The 16,897-nt window shown below is 40.9% G+C and overlaps 1 protein-coding gene and 1 long non-coding RNA gene across 4 annotated transcripts in view; one reads left to right on the top strand and one right to left on the bottom strand.

The window, feature by feature from the left end:
- Nucleotides 1-8,069, top strand: part of LOC105718793 (uncharacterized) — a 102,036-nt gene extending 93,967 nt beyond the window's left edge. Inside the window, exons 6-8 of the long non-coding RNA XR_010344197.1 lie at nucleotides 1,629-1,712; nucleotides 6,368-6,496; nucleotides 7,872-8,069. This is a non-coding gene — a long non-coding RNA (uncharacterized LOC105718793). The remainder of the gene's footprint in view (nucleotides 1-1,628; nucleotides 1,713-6,367; nucleotides 6,497-7,871) is intronic.
- LINGO2 (leucine rich repeat and Ig domain containing 2) overlaps nucleotides 1-16,897 on the bottom strand; it is a 347,291-nt gene that overhangs the window by 5,736 nt on the left and 324,658 nt on the right. The gene's annotated exons all lie outside the window — the stretch shown is intronic.

The raw sequence follows: 16,897 nt of genomic DNA, 5'->3' as shown, positions 1-16,897 counted from the left end.
TTTTTAGTTTTATTATTTGCATTCAAATCTATGATCCATTTTGAATTGTGTATAGCATGAAGTAGGAATGAAGATTTTTTTTCTCTCCTACAGCTATTTAGTTTTTAGAGTGTTACTTCTTAAAAAGACTTCCCTTTCTAGCCAGATGTGGTGGCTCACCCCTGTAATCCCAGCACTCCTGAAGGTTGAGGTGGGTGGATGGCTTGAGGCCATGAGTTTGAGATCAGCCTGGGCAACACAGCAAGATTCCCCTATCTACAAAAATAAAAAAATAAAATAGCCAGGCATGATGGCATGCACCTGAGTAGTACTCCTAGATACTCAGGAAGCTGAGGTAGGAGGATTGCTTAAGCCAAGGATTTGAAGCTGCAGTGAGCTGTGATTGCCACTGCACTCCAGTATAGGTGACAGAGAGACCCTGTCTCTACAAAAATATAAATAAATAAAAATAAATTTAAAAAATACTTTCCTTTTCCTGTTAAGTTACTTGAGGATATTTGTCAAAAATCAGTTGATCATGTATATACCTCTCCATTTCTGTTTTCCATTCTGCTCCACCAATTTATATGTCTGTTAAACCAGTACAGCTCTCTTGGTTGCTATAGCTTTTTATCAGTTTAATTCTTGAAATCACATGGTATTAGTCATCCAATTTTTGTTGTCTTTTCAAAAAGTCCTTTAGCTTTCCTAGATCATTTGAATTTCTTTGTAAATTTTAGCATCAACTTGACAATTTCTAAAGAAATTTTTTGTGATATTGGCAAAAAATGGTGTTGATTCCATTAGTAAATCTATGGAGAAATGATATTGTGACAATATTGAACAACTTTCCCATCCATGAATGTTGCACTATCTTCATATCTTTAGGTATGCTTTCATTTCCGTCAAAAAATATATTGTCATCTACAAATAAAGACGGTTTCATTCTTTTCTAATTTGTATCCTTTATTTTTTTGCATCTTTTGCATTTGTTAGTACTTCTTATACAATGTCAAATAGGAAAATTATTTGTTTTTTCTCCATTAAGTTTGATGTTAACTGTGGGTTTTTCATAGATGACCTTTGTTAAGATAAGGAAGTGTTTTTTTCTCAGTTAACTAAGATTTTTTAAAAGTACAAGTGAGTACTGAATGAAAAATTGTTCTTCTGTATCTATAGAGATGATCTTAATGTTTTTCTCCATTATTATTTTAATATGGCAAGTAATAATAATTAATTTTTGAAGATTAAATCAACCTCACACTTCTGGGATAAACCCTACTTTGTCATATTTATTGAATATTGTATTTGTAATTTTTTTTGGAATTTTTCTGTTAATATTTGATCAATAACTTTTCTATTTTATGAGAATTTTAATCTAGTTTTTAGTTTCTTTATGATGTGTTTGTATACTTTTAGTATCAGAGTACAGTAGTCCCTCCATATCCATGATTTTGCTTTCTGTGGTTTGTTACGGTCAACCATGGTCCAAAATAAGGTGAGTATGGTAGTTATTTTAAAGGAGAGTGAGAGAGAGACTACATTCATATAACTTTTATTATAGTATTTTTTATAATTGTTCTAATTTTTATCGCAGCTGTGTATACACAGGGAAAAACAGTATTTACAGGGTTTGGTACTATCTGCAGTTTCAGGCATTCACCAGGGAACTTGGAACATATTCCTTGTGGATAAGGGAGACTACTGCAATATAGTCCTTACCAAACCAGTAGGTAAGTATTCCTTAATTTCTTGTTCTCTTTTTCCTAAAGAGTTTGTATAGAATTATTTTTATTATTATTATACTTTAAGTTCTGGGATACATTTGCTGAATGTGCAGATTTGTTACATAGTTATACATAGGCCTTGGTGGTCTGCTGAATCCATCACCCTGTCATCTACATTAGGTATTTCTCCTACTGCTATCCCACCCCCAGCCCCCAACAGGCCCTGTTGTGTGATGTTCCCCTCCCTGTGTCCATGTGTTCTCATTGTTCAACTCCCACTTATGAGTGACAATATGTGGTGTTTGGTTTCCGTTCTTTTATTAGTTTGGTGAGAATGATGGTTTCCAGATTCATCCATATCCCTGCAAAGGACATGAACTCATCCTTTTTTATGGCTGCCTAGTATACCATGGTGTATATGTGCCACATTTTCTTTATCCAATCTATCACTGATGGGCATCTGGGTTGGTTCCAAGTCTTTGCTATCATGAACAGTGCTGAAATGAACATACATATGCATGTGTCTTTATAATAGAATGATTTATAATCCTTTGGGTATATACTCAGTAATGGGATTGCTGGGTCAAATGGTATTTCTATTTCTAGGTCCTTGAGGAATTGCCACACTGTCTTCCACAATGGTTGAACTAATTTATACTCCCACCAACAGTGTAAAAGGGTTCCTATTTCTCCACATCTGTTGTTTCCAGATTTTTCAATGATCACCCTTCTAACTGGTGTGAGATGGTATCTCAATGTGGTTTTGATTTGCATTTCTCTGATCACCAGTAATGGTGAGCTTTTTTTCATATGTTTGTTGGCTACATAAATGTCTTTTCTTGAGAAGTGTCTGTTTGTATCCTTTGTCCACTTTTTGATGTGTTTTTTTTTCTTGTAGATTTGTTTAAGTTCTTTGTAGATTCTGGATATTAGTCCTTTGTCAGATTGGTAGATTGCAAAAATTTTCTCCCATTCTGTAGGTTGCCTGTTCACTCTAATGATAGTTTCTTTTGCTGTGCAGAAGCTCCTTAGTTTAATTAGATCGCTTCTGTTGCCATTGCTTTTGGTGTTTTAGTCATGAAGTCTTTGCTCATGCCTATGTCCTGAATGGTATTGCCTAGGGTTTCGTCTAGGGTTTCTATGGTTTTAGGTCTTAGGTTTAAGTCTTTAAAAGTCATTAAGGCTAATGTGGTTGACTCTGTTGTTCAGCTCTTGTAAAATTAGTAAGAGCTAATTTTTAGCTACACTAGCAATTACCGAGACATAGGTATTATTAAAATCTCTAACTATGAATGTGAACTTGTCTGTATCTTCCTGACTTCTATACATTTTGGTTTCATGTTTGTTAAAGCTCTGATATGAAGCACATGTTGAATTTCTGGTGTATCAATCATTTATCATTAGGAAGAGTTCATATTTGTCTCTAGCAATGCCCCTTGTTTTTAAGTCATCTTTGTTGAGATAATATTTTGGGGTTTATTTCATTTTGGCTCATTCCTCAAATTTCAAAATTTCAGAAACAGGATATTGAAATATATGATTAAAAAGAATATATTCAAGAGAACACAAGAACAGCCAGCTTCCTTCCATTTTGGAATTAAGATTTTTAAAATGACAAGCTGTTAAAATCTGGTTGCTCTTCTAGTCTAATATGCTGAGAAACAGAGTCCTGGTTAGGAAATCTTAGCTGAAACTATTTTCAAACAATTATGTTTCAGTATTCACAGTCCACTGGAAACACATTTGCAGCCAAATACTTCCTGGCAGCAGAGGTGAAATAATACTCAATAAAACATGACCTGAGACATATCTAAACAGACAATATTTGCTTTGCCATTGAGGATTCTCTATCTTGCAGCAATAATTTCACCACAGCAAGTACCCTTTGCCTGGTTCACAGTATAGCTTAATGCTGTTTTCCTTAAGCTGTGATTGAGTCATCTGTAACACACAAACTGTGGTATGACATTTTAAATGATTAAAATAGCCACTCTAGCTTTCTTAAACAATGTTTTTATGGTATATCTTTTTTTCTGTTTTCACTTTGTGCATACATGTTGTTTTATATTTAAAAAGCTTCTCTTTTGACAGCATGTAGTTAGTTCTTTCTTTTGGATCTGGTCTCATAATCTCTGCCTTTCATTATATTGCTTAGTCCATTTACATTGAATATAGTTATTGATGTGGTTGTACTTAGGGATGCCATTTTGCTATCTGGTGTCTATTTGTCCCTTGCATTTTTTGTTCCTGTCTTTCTCCTTTCTTACCTTATTCCCTCTGATTTTTTTAGTTTTGTATTTCAATTCCTCTTTTGACTTTTTAATCTACATTTTATCTTATTTTTTTTTATTCCTCTAGGGACTGAAGTATACAGATGGTCTCCAATTTATAATGGTTGATTTATAATGTTTCAATTTTACAATGATGTGAAAACAGTATGCATTCAGTAGAAACTATATTTTGAGTCCCCATACAACCATTCTTTTTTCCCATTTCAGTACAGTATTCAATAAATTACATGAGATATTCAATACTGTTACAAAATAGGCTTTTTGTTAGATGATATTGTCCACCTTTAGGCTAATGTAAGTGTTCTGAGCACATTGAAGGTAGGCTAGGGAGTTTAGATATATTAAATGCATTTTCAGTGTTATATCTTTAACTTATAATAGGTTCATTGGGATGTCACCCATCATAAGTCAAGGAGCATCTGTACATCTTCATCACAGTCTACTTTAATATTGAATTGCTTCAAGTAAAATACAGGAGCTCTGCCACAGCATATTTCCATTTACACTCCTCCCCTCATCCTTGGTGGAGAGAGGTACAGGCATAGAGAATAGCGTTTGCGAAGGCATGAAACAATTAAAAACACTCTATAATTGGAGACAAAGTCATTCAGAATGGTTGGAACAAAAACTGAGGCAAGAAAAGAGGCTGAAGAGGTAATTAGAGGAATGATTTGCAAGGGGGTTATAAACTGTGATAAGCTGTTTACACTTTATCCTGAGAGCAATGGCAAGCCATTAAAGTGTTTGTTTTGTGCAAAAGAGTGATATGATCAGATTTACATTTTGGAAAGATTAATCTGATTTCAACATGAAAAGCAGACTCACAGAAGGGAAAGACTTGAAGCTGATAACTCGGGAGACTGGTGTTAATTCAAGTCAGAAAAAAATAGTGGTTACTCTCAGGGTCGTGGGTGTAGTGCTGGGTAAACGGACAAATTCAAGAGGTATTCTGAGGCAGAACAGAACTGCTTCACAGACAATCAGCTGTGGAGAGTGTAGGAGAGGAGAAGCAAAGATTGTTTACACTTTTTTACAATGAGGTGAGACCTGGTGTCCTTCACTGAGATGGAGAACTTAAAGCAGCCTGAGGAATTCCTGTTTCCCTCAAATGTGTTCATCACTAGACCAAGATGTGTGCGGTTCCTGGGCAGATTAATGACTTTACCACTTCTTAAAAATATTTTTTGTAATAGCTTTTAGAATTTCTTTGGTAGGGTAGGGAAACAGGTTTTCAATTACAATCAGATGACTCTATGTTCAACGTAAAAGTTTCATAATACGCTTTATGCTTTACTGTTCGTTTTTGAATTGTGGTAAAGTGTGAGTCATTTTTTATAAATTCCATTGTAGAGTACCATTTTCCTTTGCAGAATTTGCCCAATCAACTTATCACCAGTTAAATAAAGAAACAGTTGGCATCTTATTTCTGATTTATTTCAGCAGCGGTTAAGAGAAAGTTTGTTTATTGCTTAAATTCCTTAATTTGGCTGTAAGTATGTCTGCCATGGAAGACAGTATCTAACTAGATCATGGCCAAAACTTAACTGAAAAGGAGCTCAACTAAGGTGGATCAGTTTCAGCTCCAAAGTAAAGGACTGCCAAAAAAGAAGGGTGGATAACTAACCAGCAAGCCTCCTGCAGGTGAGGTCTCTATACATCTGGAACTCCTTGCCCATTCTAGTAATGTCCTTCAGCTAGGCAGAAGTGGATAATTTGGGGCTATATCTCATCAGTTTTTTGATTAGCCTAGAAACGGTGGAGGAATGTTGTGCTTTATTATTCTTTCAAATATTTCTCAGTTTTAGCCCAGAAGGCAAACTGCTGACTCCATTTAGCTTTCACAGTCAGCAGAAGTCTGACAATCAAAGCTTGCTCATAATGTCCGACTGTGACCAAGGTTTCACAAGATGAACTTTGTTTCATTTGGAATAAAGCAGGAAACTGAAATCTATAGGGAGTTGACTAGGGCCTTTCCATTAATTCTGATCAAAGGAATTCTTAAGCACAATGATTAGTACCTTTTAAAACCTAGCATGTGAAGTTGGATATTTTTATACTTACACATTTTTTGTATGCTGGGTATTTATTCCCCACTTATTCTATTTATGTAAGAAACACACATCAAAACATCGAGAAGTAGACTTACAAAAGCAACATAAAAGACCTGAAATCGCAAATTTGAACTCACTCATACCTGGCCCAAATTCTGATTTTGACATAGGTTAGTTATAGGACATATTCATCTACGTCTATGATTCTCACTATCTCCTCTGTGAATTTTTGGTAATACAGAATAATTGTGAGCATTAAAGGTGGTGCATATGGTGCCTAGCACTTAAATAAGAGCTATAATTTTATTATTTTTTTTAGGATAATGATATGGTTTGTTGAAGCAGTATTTGTCAGGACTGAAACAAAACCAAATAAAGGCATGGATTTCCTCTGAAGACAGGAGAACACTACAGAAAAATGTCCTCAAACAGATGATACAGTGATAAGGTGAGTGAAGAGATTGGTAAAATGGAGAAAGTGAAGAATTTCAAGCAGCCATTATTTTTAAAAACACAGGTAAGAAAGGAAGGAGATCATGGTGGTTGTATGTTGTTTAAAAAGAAAGTTTAGGAGGAAACAGCTGCTTTGATGGATAAGGTAATGATAAATTGCTTAGCCTGGAAATTCTATGACTCATTTAGTTCTCTGGCAACTGAACAAGGGCACAAAACAATAAATGGATAGCACAGGAATCTCTTTAAACTTTCAGACTATCTATGATAAATTTTTTTTTTGAATTCAGTAAAGCTCTTTCCCAAATGGAGAGGAGTAGGTGAAGAGTGGGTTGAGGTAGGGGTAAAAAAAAAAAGCAAGCAAAGCTTTTAATGAATAATGCTGTCCAAAATACATCTGAGGCTGCAATTTCCAGATGTCTACAACTGTAACTTCAGAAATCCTGGTCTCCATAAAAATCAGATATGGAAGAGTTGTGAAAGTTGTATAAAACATTTGAAAATTGAAATAAATCAATTTTAGTATGAGCAAGTCTGGAAACTCAACCAGGGTTACCTAAGTGCTTTCTAGCTAACTTGAGATCTAGCCCAAAGTCCCAGACCTGGCAGGAAACACTGGATTTGAACTCTCTTTCAACAGAAACAAAATATAGCTTTATACATGATTTCTAATTATCCTCCAAAGCATTGCATTTTACCTGTTTCTCTCTACTTATTTTTGGTAAGGAAGGATAGGAAACTTTCAATATTGAGGCTCAACTTGGAGAATATTCAAGGGGAAATGGAAACAGCCAAAATGAAAGCCAGGCTTGGAGAGCATCAAATCTGTTATATATTTTTTCCAAAATTTACAGGTGTAATAAAATTACTCAGTGGCTCAGGCAAGTAGGCAGACAGTTACCCACTGTAAGGCCGGCTGCCTCGCTGAAGAGACAAATGGACACACTTATCTCTCTGTGCTGGCTCCCCACACCTGCTCCTATCTGGTTTCTCCATGCAGGCTCCACACGCCTACTCCTGCATTCCTCACTCAACCCTTTCAAAATTTAAAAAGCCCGCGGAAGATTTGTCCCATGGCAGTTTAACATTAACCTCCCCAGCCAGTCAGCCTACCAATGAAACTGTCTGCTCTTTGTTTCCCTAACAATCAATCAAATCTCCTTACCAATGAAATTGTCTGCTCTTTGTTTCCCAATGACCAATCAACTACCTCCACTTCTTATAAAACCCCACACCCTGAGAAGCCCATTGCGACTTCTCTGGCCCCTTCCTGGACCACAGAACCTCGCCCGGGAGCTGAATAAATTGGATTCTCATTTTTTCTCACTGGCCTCAGTTTCCTCATTTTAACTTGGCAATATACCTTACAGCTGGTGCCGAAACCCGGGAGGGGTTGTGAGACCCCCTCCTAAAGGGGAAACCGACTCCTCCACCTGAAGCTAGACCAGGGAGCCACTGAGCCGCAAGGTAAGACTTCTGTTACCCATAGCCTCTCCCGCTGCTTGACTCCGGACTCCCTGTCTGAAACCGCGGCCGCGTCAGGGACTCCTCTCTGCTGTGGGCCCAGGGCCCCGGCTCTGTTCAGCTGAGGGCCCAGGGCTCCAGCTCCACCTCGAGGACCTGAGTGTAGAGGAGACGTCCCTACGCTCTTGTCTTCCCCCCGTAAGGGGTCTGCGGAGGGTCAGGAACCTGAGGGAGATGTCCCCTTCTTCCTGAACCCTCTCTGGTGTCCGGTAGTGTCGTCCGGGATGCCTACCGGTCATCTCTGCAGCAGCAGGTGAGACTTGAGTGACTAGAAGCCCTGTTTACTCCTCCAGGCCCCTACGCTCTTGTCTTCCCCCCGTAAGGGGTCTGCGGAGGGTCAGGAACCTGAGGGAGACGTCCCCTTCTTCCTGAACCCTCTCTGGTGTCCGGTAGTGTCGTCCGGGATGCCTACCGGTCATCTCTGCGGCAGCAGGTGAGACTTGAGTGACTAGAAGCCCTGTTTACTCCTCCAGGCCCTTAAGGCCTAAATTAAACCTTGGCTCCTAACCCCAAAACCTGCCCTTTGGCAAATCAGCTCCCGTTTAATTATATTCTCAATTTCTCTTTCTGTTTCTCCTTCTGTTCCCGAGTGAGTGTGTAAGTGAGTTTTTTTTCCCTTCCAGTAAAATTGTATCCTGCTTTGCAAGTTTTATAAGTTTACAAATTCTTGTATTCTTGTTCTCTATTGCTAATAACTGTAAGTTTCTACAGTGAAGGTCATAAAAATGCCCAAGCAGGCAGGACTCTAGCTTTCTAAACACTGTATCAAAAAGAAATAGATAAGGCCTGTGCTAAAATCCTTGAGCTCTACAGATAGCAAACATCTGGGTCACATAGCAACTATCACATGTAAGCCTAAGTTAAGTACCTATTACTGCTTAATAAATTGCCTTTGTTCTATGCCTGCAAACTTGTTTTAGTGCCACTGTGTACTTCATGTATAAAAAGCCAAGCCCTGTCTTTGTTAAGTGCTTAATATTAAAATGCTAATCTGCTAAGCCAGTAGCCACCTTAATAAAATCCTCCTGTTTCACAAAAAGAAGAAAAAAAAGAAAAGAAAAGAAAAAAATCATGGGTAACCAAAAATCCCACCCAAACCCTAAGTCACCACTGGAATGCCTAGTTCTAAACCTACCCAAGCTGGGCCTCTCTATAAAAAACAAAAGGCTACTCTTCCTCTCCACCGTAGCCTGGCCACAGTATCCGCTAAACAACCAGTCCAAGCGGCCTCCAGAGGGCACACTTAACTTTAATGTCCTCACTAATTTAAACAATTTTTGCCAAAGGAAAGGCAAGTAGGCCGAAGTTCCCTACATCCAAGCATTCTAGTATAAAATATAAAAAACTCCCATACGAGACCTGGTAAACTTAGCATTTAAACTTTTTAATGGCCGGGAGGAAAAGGCTAAGACCATCCACCAGGTCCATTTACAGCAACAGGTAAGCCTCCAAACCCAAGCTATTGTAGCAGCCCTAAGGCCGGCAGCACGCCCAGCATCTGGTGGGGAAAACTCCTCAAAGTTCCTCCAAAAAGGTCCCCTAGAACCCACCCAGACTACTTCAAAGGTCCCTCCTGGGCCCTGCTTCAAATGTAGCCAAAAGGGACACTAGGCCCAGCAGTGCCCCTGTCCACGTCCACCTCCCGGACCCTGTCCAATCTGCAAATGAACTGGACGCTAGAAGGTAGACTGCCCATTCTGGACTACAGGCTCACCCCCTGCATCTCCATGTGAGGGGCAGGCCAGTCCAAAGGATGCAGTCCCTTCACTTAAACTCCTTGGCCTCATGAATAATTAACGCAACCCGGACTCGAAGACCCCCATCACCCTTGCTGAGCCCAGGGCGCTACGAAGAGCGGGTAAGTCCATTTCCTTCTTAATGGACATGGGGGTTTCCTATTCTGTATTGCCTTCCTACTCAGAGCCTAGTACACCTTCCCAGGTCTCGGTTTTGGGAATTAACGGGAAGCCCTCCTGTCCCAACTGGACCCATCCTCTAACTTGTTACCTGGAGGGACATCCGTTCACCCACTCCTTCTTAATCATACCCTCGTGCCCAGTCCCCTTACTGGGATGAGATATCCTCCAGACTTTAGGGGCTACCCTCCAACTCATTGGCTCTCCACAGTCCTCCCCATCTTCTACCCATCTCCTGGTATTAACTTTAAATAACAATGCACCCAGTCACGATTCCTCGCTTCAACCCCCTATTCCTCCTGAAATGGTTAATCCCTCAGTATGGGATACTTCTAAGCCCATAATTGCCACTCATCACATGCCAGTCAAAATATTCCTCAAGGACCCTACCCATTTTCCCTCCTGTCCTCAGTTTCCCATCTCAAAAACCCATTGCCAAGGCCTAAAGCCTATTATCACTTAACTCCTAGCACAGGGACTCATTCCTACCAGTTCCCCTTGCAACACTCCTCTATTGCCAGTCCAAAAGCCGTGCGGCGTTCACCTGGTTCAGGACCTGTGCCTTATCAATGAGGCAGTAATTCCCCTCCACCCTGTAGTTCCCAATCCATACACACTATTATCAAACATTCCCTCCACTACTTCTCATTTTACAGTCCTTAACCTCAAGAATGCCTTCTTTACCATTCCTCTTCACCCTAAGTCCTATTTCCTCTTTGCCTTTACTTAGACCAATCCCAACACTAACTTCTCGCAGCAGTTAACCTAAACGGTCCTGCCCCAGGGCTTTAGAGACCGCCCTCACATATTTAAAAAAGCATTAGTAGCTAACCTAACCTCTTGCCCCCCTCAGCCTAGTCTCCTCTTACAGTACGTGGACAACCTGCTGCTTTGCAGCCCTTACCTCTCCATGTCACTCCATGTCACAACAGCATACTGCCGCTCTCCTTAATTTCCTGAGGTCTAGGGGTTACCGGGTTTCCCCTTCCAAAGCACAGCTGTCAGTCACCTCGGTAATCTATTTGGGTGTCCACCTTACTCCCCAAACTAAGGGCTTAACAGTAAACCACAAAAAGGCACTACTTACACTGCAGCCCTCAGAAACAGCCAATAAAATCCTCTCCCTTTTAAAATTTGTAAAATTTTTCCATCACTAAATTCCTAACTTTGCTGTTCTGGCCAAACCCTTATATACAGCAGCTAAAGACACCCCCCCTGGGACCCTTCTCCCAGCCAAGAGTTGTCAAACAAGCCTTTAAAACCCTGCAGGCTGCCCTGTCCAAGGCACCTCCTCTTCAATTACCGGATCTCACTCATCCATTCCACTTATTCACAGATGAAAAACAAGGAATAGCAGTAAAGGTTTTAACCCAACCTCTGGGCCCCACCTATCAGCCTATAGCCTATTTGTCAAAACAGCTTAACCCTACTGTTAGAAGATGACAGCCTTGTCTGCAAGCCCTAGGAGCAGCAATGGAACTAACCAAAGAATCCCTAGAACTTACCCTAGGCCAACCCATCTCAGTGTTCTCTCCCCATCGGCTAACTGACCTACTCTCTCACAAGTCTCTCATGCACCTAGGACCCTCCCGTTTACAGGAGTTTCACCTACTCTTCATTAAAAATCCCTCAATCAGCCTCCATCCTACCTCTCTACTCAACCCGGCTACCTTGCTTCCTCTTCTGTCTCACTCTCCCTCTCCAGCCCACTCCTGTCCTAAACTCATAAATACATTAACCAAACCACGTGAAGGCCTAACTGACCTTCCTCTACCTAATCCAGACCTCACTCTATATGTAAATAGGAGTTCTATAATAATGGCTGAGCGACAGCAAAAGGCAGCTTATGCAATAGTCATAGATTCAGCCACCCTTGAGGCTTGCCAACTTCCCAATGGAACCACCTCACAAAAAGCAGAGCTCATTGCTTTAACCCGAGCTCTCACGCTCCCACAGGGCAAGAAATCATCCCTCGCTTCGGCCTGCCAGTGACCATCCAGTCCAACAACGGCCCGGCCTTCACTGCTCAAGTGGTCCAGCTGGTCGCTAAATCTCTCTCTCAACATTTCATGGAAGTTACACGTCCCATACCACCCTCAGTCTTCGAGTAAAGTTGAACGGGCTCACGGCATACTCAAGGACCACCTAACCAAACTCGCCATAGAAGTAAAACTTTCCTGGCCCACACTTCTACCTCTTGCCCTGGACTGGGTCCGAGTCACCCCAAGGGAGCCAACGGGTCTCAGCCCCTTTAAGTTACTGTACGGCAAGCCTTTCCTGGTTTCTCACAACCTCCCAGTACAACCACCCCCTCTGGCCTCATATCTCCCATATCTCTCCCTCCTCCGCCACTTACTCAGGGAACACGCGGATCACACTCTCCCTGTAGTCCTGGAATTAAAGGACTTACATCCAACAGTACCTCTTCAGCCAGGGGACAGTGTCCTCCTTCAGGAACTCAAACCACGGTCTCTGCAGCCCAGGTAGTCAAGACCCCACATTGTTATCCTAACCACCCCAACTACTGCCAAACTTTTAGGTCACACCTCTTGGTACCATGTGTCCCGCCTCAAGCTGGCCCCTAAAAGTTGCCAGTGGAGGTCCAAATCCTTGGGTCCCACTCGGCTCCGCCTTATGCGTGGCCCCTGCCTACCGCCCTCTAACTCTCCAAACCTTTCTCATTGTGGCCCTTCTAGTCCTTCCCCTTAATTCCAGTCCCCATTATGTCTGGCGGTTCTATCTCCAAGAGTCCTGGACAGATGGCCCCACTACTAAAACTCAATACCTTGCCCAAGCTGACTCCCAGCCCTCAGGCTGCCAATCAGCTATACAATTTAATTTCCCTTTATCCAAGTCCCATATCATAAAAAACTCCTGAAATAATTTTGCCCTCTGCTTTCTATATAATCAAACCAAGGATTATTGTCACCGGTGAAGCACCACCTATAGCAGATGCCCATATGCTTCATGTGTTACACACACAACCTACAAACCCGTTAATACCCCAAAAAGTGTATTACTCTCCGGTAACGATCGCCAGGGTGTGGTATCCCTTACTATCCGTAATCCTTAGGATGGGCGATGAGAAAAGGGAACTGCAGGTAAAGTTTACACCTGGGTTACAGACAGCCGCCCCAGTGGTACGTGGCTAATATTTCGGTCCTACATCTGCGTTGTGCCAGTAGAAATAAACCAACTCAACTCAGTAGGCAACATCATCCTGCAAAATAAAGCCACCCTAACTAAACAGCTCAAACCCTCAGGTAACACTTCCCAACCTTTCTCCTGGCTAACGTTAGTGCAGCAGGAAGCTAATATGTTAAACTTAGCCAAAGCCACAAATTTCACCAACTGTTTTTTATGTGCCTCTCTTAACAAACCCCCCTTAGCTGCAGTTCCCCTCCAAACTGGATTCAACCTGTCACTAAAGTCCACAGGACCTGAGACCACTTTAATGGGGATCCCCTTGTTCAAAATACACTCCCACTCTCTATCTCTATGTTATGAGACACCTAGCAACCACAGCCTTAAGTGCAACACCACAGTAAATATAAACTCTTCCTTTCATGCGCCTCAAGGGGGGTACTTTTGGTGTAATAGAACCCTAACCAAAATTATCAAAACCTCTTCCCCATTCCCCTGTGTGCCCGTCACCCTAGTCCCACAACTAGAGGTGTATAGGCAAGCTGAATTTCTATCCCTCCTTCCATCTTCCCCTCAGGGCTGAAACAAACGAGCTGTCTTCCTCCCCATAGTAGTTGGACTCTCCCTAGCCTCCTCTTTAGCAGCTGCTGGAATTAGAGGCGACGCCTTAGGCTACAGTATCACTTCAGCTGCTCAACTAGAAAACAAACTCCATGTGGCCATTGAAACATCAGCTGCCTCTCTGGCCTCTCTTCAGCAACAAATTACGTCACTAGCCCAGGTAACTCTCCAAAACCGACAGGCTCTAAACCTACTAATGGCGGAGAAAGGAGGTACCTGTCTGTTTCTCCAGGAACAGTGTTGCTATTACATCAATGAAACAGACCAAGTAAAAGAAAATGTCAATACTCTCTATCGCCTCAAGGAAGACCTCCGAGGAACGCCAAGTGCGCCAAACTTTCCTCTTAACTGGTGGCAATCTCCCATATTCACCTAGCTAGCTCCTGTTGTCATTCCCCTAATCATAGTTTGTCTTCTACTAATGCTGGTCCCATTCTTTCTTAGGTTTTTACAAGCTCGCATAAAAGAAATTTCCAGGGTGGCGATAAATCAAATGCTACTTCACCCCTACGTCCAACTCCCAACTGAGGCACCGGCCAACTGACCCCCCCCCACTCCACCCCTGTTCAGCAGGAAGTAGCCAGAAAGAAGCGACGTCCTATATCATCAAAAAGGTCGGAATGTAAGGCCGGCTGCCTCGCTGAAGAGCTAAATGGACACACTTATCTCTCTGTGCTGGCTCCCCACACCTGCTCCTATCTGGTTTCTCCATGCAGGCTCCACACGCCTACTCCTGCATTCCTCACTCAACCCTTTCAAAATTTAAAAAGCCCGCGGAAGATTTGTCCCATGGCAGTTTAACATTAACCTCCCCAGCCAGTCAGCCTACCAATGAAACTGTCTGCTCTTTGTTTCCCTAACAATCAATCAAATCTCCTTACCAATGAAATTGTCTGCTCTTTGTTTCCCAATGACCAATCAACTACCTCCACTTCTTATAAAACCCCACACCCTGAGAAGCCCATTGCGACTTCTCTGGCCCCTTCCTGGACCACAGAACCTCGCCCGGGAGCTGAATAAATTGGATTCTCATTTTTTCTCACTGGCCTCAGTTTCCTCATTTTAACTTGGCAATATACCTTACACCCACTATTGTAGATACCTCTTAATTAGCCATATGCAGATGACCAGTTCTGGAGGTAAATGAAGATAGTATTTTGGTCTGTAGTTACTAGGCTAGGGACTGATACGTGCTGGCAATTACTGTTTGCTTTGAAGCCTTTAAAGACAATGTGAGATTCTGTCTGTATAAAAAGTAGCTAAATTAGCTGTTAATATGATTTAATGCGATGAAATTGATGTAAATTGATATAAAATGGGCATACAACTAGTAAATTGAGCAGGTGATGATATAGTCAGATAACATCTTTGTTCTTTTCCTCTATTGTCTCTTTATTCAGGGGTGGTAAGAAGATCAAGAAAATTATTATTTGACTGGAACTGTGCTATAGATAACTTAGTATTCTCTGGGACTGGGGAATTTTAAAGCTCACTCCTTTTGTGAAGCTGTTTCTGGGTGTTCTTCAGGATCCACAATCAAGGGCTATCCTCTGTGTAGTTCCCTTTCATCTGAATGAGTGAATCTTTATTCTGGCTTGTTGAGTAGTTATTCCATCGTCTCTGGGAATATCTTATTTACATAGGTCTTATAACCTCTCCCAGGTGGCCTTGTTATAAAGGAGCTCCCTCATGTATATTGCCTTCAAGGGCATGGAAAAAACTCATTTGCCCAAAAAACTCTGGAAATGCAGAGCAGTCCCAATACAGCAGCAACTTTCTTTACCACAAGCCACAAAAGAGGATATCTAGCCTAATATTTGTTTTCTAGATTTGCCAGGAAGGAGTTAGACAGAAGTCATGATGATGTGTCTTTAACTGCAGGCAAAGACTATTAACATTTCCATATCATCCTGTTGAAGCAATTTTCTCCTGGTTTCAGAAGAGGAAAGAACTCTTCTTGCTTGATGCATCATTTGCCTAGATTTTTAATCCAGGTTTTTTTGAGCTCTTAACTTTTACCCTATAATTCTCTCATGCTTTCTCATACATTACCACTGAAATACCTCTCATTGCAAATAGAGCGCAACTATTAACTATTTTAAAAAGCAGATTTTTGTTCAGTAACACTTCCTTTTAAAAATAAAAAAAAGCCCACACAATTTTCTCATCTTCCCTCTTGGCTCTGCTTTGGTATCTTTTTCCCTGATTTCCACTGGACTGTATCTACTTGAAAACACGAATTCATCTTGTATTCAAGTGACTAGTGAACAATTAGCAAAGCTTGTCCTAAGTCATTAATTAATAGTTTCTGTTTAATCTTTCCTGAAACTAGAGAGCCCTCTGTTCTCGTGTTTATTTTGATCTCTTTGAAATGCAAATTATTTGCTCTTCTACAGTTCTGAATCTCCTTTTGACCTACATAGAAATTCTTGGACATATATGGTGTGCCTATTCTACTTAAAATTTTTAATGATGAAAGTATTTTTCTCTAGCTTTGAGGTTTGTCTCTTTGAAATTAATATTACTAATTAAAGGGAAGTTGGCTTAAGATGCCTGTTGGCCTCACAAATGTGATGTGAAATGCTCCTAATCTGTAAGGCAGTATAGGGTAATGGCTAAAAGATATGCAATCATCAAACTGTTTAAATCTAATCCTTTGTTATTCTCAGTTTTGTTACCTTTAAAATGAGAATAGTAGTAACTGTCTTACAGGGTTACTGTGTGAATGAAATGTGATTGTGTACATAAAGTCAGAGCTCTATACTTTTATCATCACTACTTAGAGAAAGGGAAATGTTGTTCATGGTATGACACAAAATCTCTCAACTGTAGGAAGTACTGAAAACCTTTTTTGATGTAAATAGCCACAGAGAGGATATGTAATCTGGAGGCAATGGATTAATCTATTAAGGTAGATGTTAAGGTCTGTTAAGTATTTTATATTATAGCTGAAAACAACTGAGGCAGTTGCACCCAGTGCAAAAATTTCTGCTAAGAAGTTACTTAAGTTCCTCTAAAGATAGGACAAGCTATGAAATACATGACTAAATATACACCATGGAGTACTATGCAGCCATAAAAAAGGATGAGTTCATATCCTTTGCAGGGACATGGATGAAGCTGGAAACCATCATCCTTAGCAAACTAAAACAGGAACAGAAAACTGAATATTGCAGGTTCTTACTCAGAAG

This window comes from Aotus nancymaae, unplaced genomic scaffold (genome assembly GCF_030222135.1).
Source record: "Aotus nancymaae isolate 86718 unplaced genomic scaffold, 86718_ANA_hifiasm-v0.15.2.pri h1tg000003l, whole genome shotgun sequence".
Lineage (NCBI taxonomy): Eukaryota > Metazoa > Chordata > Mammalia > Primates > Aotidae > Aotus > Aotus nancymaae.
The sequence above is the reverse complement of the archived record's forward strand: the minus strand, read 5'-3'. Positions and strand labels throughout refer to the sequence as shown.